The sequence below is a fragment of the Cavia porcellus genome, unplaced genomic scaffold (assembly GCF_034190915.1).
Source record: "Cavia porcellus strain 051 isolate PalLab524CR breed Dunkin Hartley unplaced genomic scaffold, mCavPor4.1 scaffold_1, whole genome shotgun sequence".
In the NCBI taxonomy this organism is placed as follows: Eukaryota; Metazoa; Chordata; class Mammalia; order Rodentia; family Caviidae; genus Cavia; species Cavia porcellus.
In genome coordinates, this window is record NW_026947484.1 from 3,347,426 (window position 1) to 3,356,966 (window position 9,541).

Sequence of the window (9,541 nt, forward strand, 5' to 3'; positions counted from 1 at the left end):
TGGGGAGGTCAGGGAACATGCAGCGGCAATGTAGGATAGGGTTCCTAAAAACATTGCGGGGTGGTGCGCATTGTATGGGTTTGTAAGATTACATTCACTAGTAGGAATGAGAAAAACATCACGGGGTGTTATGAATCGGAGGGTCTGAATAAGATAGGCAGTGTGTGGCAATGTAGGATGGAGAATATCTTCGCGGGGTGGTCAGCATGGGGAGTCAGGGAACATGCAGTGGCAATGTAGGATAGGTTTCTAAAAAACATCGCGGGTGGTGCGCATTGTTTGTGTGTGTAACATTACATTCACTAGTAGGAGTGAGAAAAACATCACGGATTGGGGTGAATCGGAGGGTCTGAATTAGGATAGGCAGTGAGTGGCAATGTAGAATGGAGAAAAGCACCGCAGGGTGGTCAGCATGGGGAGGTCCGGGAACATGCAGTGCCAATGTAGGATAGGTTTCTGAAAAACATCGCGATGTGGTGTGCAACGTATGGGTGTGTAACATTACATTCACTAGTAGGAGTGAGAAAAATATCACGGGGTGGTGTGAATCGGACGGTCTGAATTAGGATAGGCAGTGAGTGGCAATGTAGGATGGAGAAAAGCACCACGGGGTGGTCAGCATGGGGAGGCCAGGGTACATGCAGTGGCAATGTAGGATAGGTTTCTTAAAAACATCGCGGGGTGGTGCGCATGTATGGGTGTGTAACATTACATTCACTAGTAGGAGTGAGAAAAACATCACCGGGTGGTGTGAATCGGAGGGTCGGAATTAGGATAGGAAGTGAGTGGCAATGTAGGATGTAGAAAAGCTCTGCGGTGTGGTCAGCATGGGGAGGTCAGGGAAACATGCAGTGGCAATGTAGGATAGGTTTCTGAAAAACATCGCGGTGTGGAGCGCATTGTATGGGTGTGTAACATTACATTCACTAGTAGGAGTGAGAAAAACATCACGGGGTGGTGTGAATCGGAGGGTCTGATTTAGGATAGGCATTGAGTGGCAATGTAGGATGGAGAAAAGCACCGCGGGGTGGTCATCATGGGGAGGTCAGGGAACATGCAGTGGCAATGTAGGATAGGTTTCTGAAAAACATCGCGGGGTGGTGGGCATTGTATGGGTGTGTAACATTACATTCACTAGTGGGAGTGAGAAAAACATCACAGGGTGGTGCGCATTGTATGGGTGTGTAACATTACATTCACTAGTCGGAGTGAGAAAAACATCACGGGTTGGTGTGAATCAGAGGGTCTGAATTAGGATAGGCAGTGAGGGGCAATGTAGGATGGAGAAAAGCACCGCATGGTGGTCAGCCTGGGGAAGTCAGGGAACATGCAGTGGCAACGTAGGATATGTTTCTGAAAAACTTCGCGGGGTGGTGCGCATTGTATGGCTGCGTAACATTACATTCACTAGTAGGAGTGATAAAAACATCACGGGGTGGTGTGAATCGGAGGGTCTGAATTAGGATAGGCAGTGAGTGGCAATGTAGGATGGAGAAAAGCACCGCGGGGTGGTCAGCATGTGTAGGTCAGGGAACATGGAGTGACAATGTAGGATAGGTTTCTGAAAAACATCGCGGGGCGGTGCGCATTGTATGGGTGTGTAACAATACATTCACTATAAGGAGTGAGAAAAACATAACGCGGTGGTGTGAATCGGAAGGTCTGAATTAGATAGGCAGTGAGTGGCAATATAGGATGGAGAAAATCACCGCGGGGTGTTCAGCATGGGGAGGTCAGGGAACATGCAGTGGCAATGTAGGATAGGTTTCTGAAAAACATTGTGGGGTGGTGCGCATTGTATGGGTGTGTAACATTACATTCACTAGTAGGAGTGAGAAAAACATCACGGGTTGGTGTGAATCGGAGGGTCTGAATTAGGATAGGCAGTGAGTGGCAATGTACGATGGAGAAAAGCACCGCGGGGTGGTCAGTATGGGGAGGTCAGGGAACATGCAGTGGCAATGTAGGATAGGTTTCTGAAAAACATCGCGGGGTGGTGGGCATTGTATGAGTGTGTAACATTACATTCACTAGTAGGAGTGAGAAAAACATCACGGGGTGGTGTGAATCGTAGGGTCTGAATTAGGATAGGCAGTGAGTGGCAATATAGGACGGAGAAAAGCACCGCGTGGTGGTCAGCATGGGGAGGTCAGGGAACATGCAGTGGCAACTTAGGATAGGTTTCTGAAAATAATCGCGGGGTGGTGCGCATTGTATCGGTGTGTAACATTACATTCACGAGTAGGAATGATAAAAACATCACGGGCTGGTGTGAATCGGATGGTCTGAATTAGGATAGGCAGTGAGTGGCAATGTAGGATGGAGAAAAGCACCGCGGGGTGGTCAGCATGTGTAGGTCAGGAAACATGCAGTGGCAATGTAGGATAGGTTTCTGAAAAACATCGCGGGGTGTTGTGCATTGTATGGGTGAGTAAAATTACATTCACTAGTAGGAGTGAGAAAAATATCACGGGGTGGTATGAATCGGAGGGTCTGAATAAGATAGGCAGTGAGTGGCAATGTAGGATGGAGAATAGCATCGCGGTGTGGTCAGCATGGGGAGGTCAGGGAACATGCAGTGGCAATGTAGGATAGGTTTCTGAAAAACTTCGCAGGGTGGTGCGCATTGTATGGGTGTGTAACATTACATTCACTAGTAGGAGTGAGAAAAACATCGTGGGTTGGTGCGCTTTGTATGGGTGTGTAACATTACATTCACTAGTAGGAGTGAGAAAAACATCACGGGGTGGTGTCAATCGGAGGGTCTGAATTAGGATAGGCAGTGAGGGGCAATGTAGGATGGAGAAAAGCACCGCGTGGTGGTCAGCCTGGGGAAGTCAGGGAACATGCAGTGGCAACGTAGGATATGTTTCTGAAAAACTTCGCGGGGTGGTGCGCATTGTATGGCTGCGTAACATTACATTCACTAGTAGGAGTGAGAAAAACATCACGGGGTGGTGTCAATCGGAGGGTCTGAATTAGGATAGGCAGTGAGTGGCAATGTAGGAGGGAGAAAAGCACCGCGGGGTGGTCAGCATGGGGAGGTCAGGGAATATGCAGTGGCAATGTAGGATAGGTTTCTGAAAAACATCGCGATGTGGTGTGCAATGTATGGGTGTGTAACATTACTTTCACTAGTAGGAGTGAGAAAAATATCACGGGGTGGTGTGAATCGGAGGGTCTGAATTAGGATAGGCTGTGAGTGGCAATGTAGGATGGAGAAAAGCACCGCGGGGTGGTCAGCATGTGGAAGCCAGGGTACATGCAGTGGCAATGTAGGATAGGTTTCTTAAAAACATCGCGGGGTGGTGCGCATTGTATTGGTGTGTAACATTACATTCACTAGTAGGAGTGAGAAAAACATCACGGGGTGGTGTGAATTGGAGGGTCGGAATTAGGATAGGAAGTGAGTGGCAATGTAGGATGTAGAAAAGCACTGCGGTGTGGTCAGCATGGGGAGGTTAGGGAAACATGCAGTGGCAATGTAGGATAGGTTTCTGAAAAACATCACGGGGTGCTGCGCATTGTATGGGTGTGTAACATTACATTCACTAGTAGGAGTGAGAAAAACATCATGGGGTGGTGCGCTTTGTATGGGTGTGTAACATTACATTCACTAGTAGGAGTGAGAAAAACATCACGGGGTGGTGTGAATCGGAGCGTCTGAATTAGGATAGGCATTGAGTGGCAATGTAGGATGGAGAAAAGCACCGCGGGGTGGTCAGCATGGGGAGGTCAGGGAACATGCAGTGGCAATGTAGGATAGGTTTCTGAAAAACATCGCGGGGTGGTGGGCATTGTATGGGTGTGTAACATTACATTCACTATTGGGAGTGAGAAAAACATCACAGGGTGGTGCGCATTGTATGGCTTTGTAACATTACATTCACTAGTCGGAGTGAGAAAAACATCACGGGTTGGTGTGAATCGGAGGGTCTGAATTAGGATAGGCAGTGAGGGGCAATGTAGGATGGAGAAAAGCACCGCGTGGTGGTCAGCCTGGGGAAGTCAGGGAACATGCAGTGGCAACGTAGGATATGTTTCTGAAAAACTTCGCGGGGTGGTGCGCATTGTATGGCTGTGTAACATTTCATTCACTAGTAGGAGTGATAAAAACATCACGGGGTGGTGTGAATCGGAGGGTCTGAATTAGGATAGGCAGTGAGTGGCAATGTAGGATGGAGAAAAGCACCGCGGTGTGGTCAGCATGTGTAGGTCAGGGAACATGCAGTGGCAATGTAGGATAGGTTTCTGAAAAACATCGCGGGGCGTTGCGCATTGTATGGGTCTGTAACATCACATTCACTAGTAGGAGTGAGAAAAACATCTCGGGGTGGTGTGAATCGGAGAGTCTGAATTAGGATAGGAAGTGAGTGGCAATGTAGGATGGAGAAAAGCACCGCGGGTTGGTCAGCATGGGGAGGTCAGGGAACATGCAGTGGCAATGTAGGATAGGTTTCTGAAAAACATCAGGGGGTGGTGCGCATTGTATGGGTGTGTAACATTACATTCACCGGTAGGAGTGAGAAAAACATCACGGGGTGGTGTGAATCGTAGTGTGTGAATTAGGATACGCAGTAAGTGGATATGTAGGATGGAGAAAAGCACCGCGTGGTGGTCAGCATGGGGAGGTCAGGGAACATGCAGTGGCAATGTAGGATAGGTTTCTGAAAAACATCGCGTGTGGTGCGTATTGTATGGGTGTGTAACATTACATTCACTAGTAGGAGTGAGAAAAACATCATGGGGTGGTGCGCTTTGTATGGGTGTGTAACATTACATTCACTAGTAGGAGTGAGAAAAACATCACGGGGTGGTGTGAATCGGAGGGTCTGAATTAGGATAGGCATTGAGTGGCAATGTAGGATGGAGAAAAGCACCGCGGGGTGGTCAGCATGGGAAGGTCAGGGAACATGCAGTGGCAATGTAGGATAGGTTTCTGAAAAACATCGCGGGGTGGTGGGCATTGTATGGGTGTGTAACATTACATTCACTATTGGGAGTGAGAAAAACATCACAGGGTGGTGCGCATTGTATGGCTTTGTAACATTACATTCACTAGTCGGAGTGAGAAAAACATCACGGGTTGGTGTGAATCGGAGGGTCTGAATTAGGATAGGCAGTGAGGGGCAATGTAGGATGGAGAAAAGCACCGCGTGGTGGTCAGCCTGGGGAAGTCAGGGAACATGCAGTGGCAATGTAGGATACGTTTCTGAAAAACATTGCGGGGTGGTGCGCATTGTATGGGTTTGTAACATTACATTCACTAGTAGGTGTGAGAAAAACATCACGGGGTGTTATGAATCGGAGGTTCTGAATAAGATAGGCAGTGAGTGGCAATGTAGGATGGAGAATATCTTCGCGGGGTGGTCAGGGAACATGCAGTGGCAATGTAGGATAGGTTTCTAAAAAACATCGCGGGTGGTGCGCATTGTTTGGGTGTGTAACATTACATTCACTAGTAGGAGTGAGAAAAACATCACGGAGTGGGGTGAATCGGAGGGTGTGAATTAGGATAGGCAGTGAGTGGCAATGTAGGATGGAGAAAAGCACCGCGGGGTGGTCAGCATGGGAAGGTCAGGGAACATGCAGTGGCAATGTAGGATAGGTTTCTGGAAAACATCGCGGGGTGGTGGGCATTGTATGGGTGTGTAACATTACATTCACTATTGGGAGTGAGAAAAACATCAAAGGGTGGTGCGCATTGTATGGCTTTGTAACATTACATTCACTAGTCGGAGTGAGAAAAACATCACGGGTTGGTGTGAATCGGAGGGTCTGAATTAGGATAGGCAGTGAGGGGCAATGTAGGATGGAGAAAAGCACCGCGTGGTGGTCAGCCTGGGGATGTCAGGGAACATGCAGTGGCAATGTAGGATAGGTTTCTGAAAAACATTGCGGGGTGGTGCGCATTGTATGGGTTTGTAACATTACATTCACTAGTAGGAGTGAGAAAAACATCACGGGGTGTTATGAATCGGAGGTTCTGAATAAGATAGGCAGTGAGTGGCAATGTAGGATGGAGAATATCTTCGCGGGGTGGTCAGGGACCATGCAGTGGCAATGTAGGATAGGTTTCTAAAAAACATCGCGGGTGGTGCGCATTGTTTGGGTGTGTAACATTACATTCACTAGTAGGAGTGAGAAAAACATCACGGAGTGGGGTGAATCGGAGGGTGTGAATTAGGATAGGCAGTGAGTGGCAATGTAGGATGGAGAAAAGCACCACGGGGTGGTCAGCATGGGGAGGCCAGGGTACATGCAGTGGCAAAGTAGGATAGGTTTCTGAAAATCATCGCGGGGTGGTGCGCACTGTATGGGTGTGTAACATTACATTCACTAGTAGGAGTGAGAAAAACATCGTGGGGTGTTTCGCTTTGTATGGGTGTGTAACATTACATTCACTAGTAGGAGTGAGAAAAACATCACGGGGTGGTGTGAATCGGAGGGTCTGAATTATGATAGGCCGTGAGTGGCAATGTAGGATGGAGAAAAGCACCGCGGGTGGTCAGCATGGGGAGGTCAGGGAACATGCAGTGGCAATGTAGGATAGGTTTCTGAAAAACATCGCGGGGTGGTGCGCATTGTATGGGTGAGTAACATTACATTCACTAGTAGGAGTGAGAAAAACATCACGGGGTGGTGTGAATTAGAGGGTCTGAATTCGGATAGGCAGTCAGTGGCAATGAAGGATGGAGAAAAGCACCGGGGGTGGTCAGCATGGGGAGGTCAGAGAACATGCAGTGGCAATGTAGGAAAGGTTTCTGAAAAACATCGCGGGGTGGTGCGCATTGTATGGGTGTGTAACATTACATTCACTAGTAGGAGTGAGAAAAACATCGTGGGGTGGTGCGCTTTGTATGGGTGTGTAACATTACATTCACTAGTAGGAGTGAGAAAAACATCACGGGGTGGTGTAATCGGAGGGTCTGAATTAGGATAGGCAGTGAGTGGCAATGTAGGATGGAGAAAAGCACCGCGGGGTGGTCAGCATGGGGAGGTCAGGGAACATGCAGTGGCATTGTAGGATAGGTTTCTGAAAAACATCGAGGGGTGGTGCGCATTGTATGGGTGTCTAACATTACATTCACTAGTAGGAGTGAGAAAAATATCAAGGGGTGGTTAGAATCGGAGGGTCTAAATAAGATAGGCAGTGAGTGGCAATGTTGGATGGAGAATAGCATCGGGGGGTGGTCAGCATGGGGATGTCAGGGAACATGCAGTGGCAATGTAGGATAGGTTTCTGAAAAACATTGCGGTTGGTACGCACTGTATGGGTGTGTAACATTACATTCACTAGTAGGAGTGAGAAAAACATCAAGGGGTGCTGTGAATCGGAGGGTCTGAATTAGGATAGGCAGTGAGTGGCAATGTAGGATGGAGAAAAGCACCGCGGGGTGGTCAGCATGGGCAGGTCAGGGAACATGCAGTGGCAATGTAGGATAGGTATCTGAAAAACATCAAGGGGTGGTGCGCCATGTATGGGTGTCTAACATTACATTCACTAGTAGGAGTGAGAAAAACATCACGGGGTGGTGTGAATCAGAGGGTCTGAATTAGGATAGGCATTGAGTGGCAATGTAGGATGGAGAAAAGCACCGCGAGGTGGTCAGCATGGGGAGGTCAGGCAACATGCAGTGGCAATGTACGATACGTTTTTGAAAAACTTCGCGGGGTGGTGCGCATTCTATGGGTGTATCACATTACATTCACTAGTACGAGTGAGAAAAACATCACGGGGTGGTGCGAATTGTATGGGTGTGTAATATTACATTCACTAGTAGGAGTGAGAAAAACATTTCAGGGTGGTGTGAATCGTAGGTTCTGAATTAGGATAGGAAGTGAGTGGCAATGTAGGATGGAGAAAAGCACCGCGGGGTGGTCAGCATGGGGAGGTCAGGGAACATGCAGTGGCAATGTAGGATAGGTTTCTGAAAAGCATCCGGGGGTGGTGCGCATTGTATGGGTGTGTAACATTACATTCACTAGTAGGAGTGAGAAAAACATCACGGGGTGGTGTGAATCGTAGGGTCTGAATTAGGATAGACAGTAAGTGGAAATGTAGGATGGAGAAAAGCACCGCGTGGTGGTCAGCATGGGGAGGTCAAGGAACATACAGTGGCAATGTAGGATAGGTTTCTGAAAAACATCGCGGGGTGGTGCACATTGTATGGGTGTGTAACATTACATTCACTTGTAGGAGTGAGAAAAACATCACGGGGTGGTGTGAATCGTAGGGTCTGAATTAGGATAGGCATTGAGTGGCAATATAGGATGGAGAAAAGCACCCCGGGGTTGTCAGCATGTGTAGGTCAGGGAACATGCAGTGACAATGTAGGATAGGTTTCGGAAAAACATCACGGGGCGGTGCGCATTGTATGGGTGTGTAACAATACATTCACTAGTACGAGTGAGAAAACATAACGGGGTGATGTGAATCAGAGGGTCTGAATTAGATAGGCAGTGAGTGGCAATGTAGGATGGAGAAAAGCACCGCGGGGTAGTCAGCATGGGGAGCTCAGGGAACATGCAGTGGCAACCTAGGAAATGTTTATGAAAAACATCGCAGGGTGGTGCGCATTGTATGGGTGTGTAACATTACATTCACTAGTAGGAGTGAGAAAAACATCGTGGGGTGGTGCGCTTTGTATGGGTGTGTAACATTACATTCACTAGTAGGAGTGAGAAAAACATCACGGGGTGGTGTGAATCGGAGGGTCTGAATTAGGATAGGCAGTGAGTGGCAATGTAGGATGGAGAAAAGCACCGCGTGGTGGTCAGCATGGGGAGGTCAGACAACATGCAGGGGCAAAGTAGGATAGGTTTCTGAAAAACATTGCGGGGTGGTGCGTATCGTATGGGTTTGTAACATTACATTCACTAGTAGGTGTGAGAAAAACATCACGGGGTGTTGTGAATCGTAGGGTCTGAATTAGGATAGGCAGTGAGTGGCACTTTAGGAAGGAGAAAAGCACCGCGTGGTGGTCAGCATGGGGAGATCAGGGAACATGCAGTAGCAACGTAGGATACGTTTCTGAAAAACATCGCTGGGTGGTGCGCATTGTATGGGTGTGTAACATTACATTCACTAGTAGGAGTAAGAAAAACATCGTGGGGTGGTGCGCTTTGTATGGGTGTGTAACATTACATTCACTAGTAGGAGTGAGAAAAACATCACGGGGTGGTGTGAATCGGAGGGTCTGAATTACGATAGGCATTGAGTGGCAATGTAGGATGGAGAAAAGCACCGCGGGGTGGTCAGCATGGGGAGGTCAGGGAACATGCAGTGGAAATGTAGGATAGGTTTCTGAAAAACATCGCGCGGTGGTGCGCATTGTATGGGTTTGTAACATTAAATTCACTAGTAGGAGTGAGAAAAATATCACGGGGTGGTGCGCATTGTATGGGTGTGTAACATTACATTCACTAGTAGGAGTGAGAAAAACATCACGGGGTGGTGTGAATCGGAGAGTCTGAATTAGGATAGGAAGTGAGTGGCAATGTAGGATAAAGAAAAGCACCACGGGGTGGTCAGCCTGGG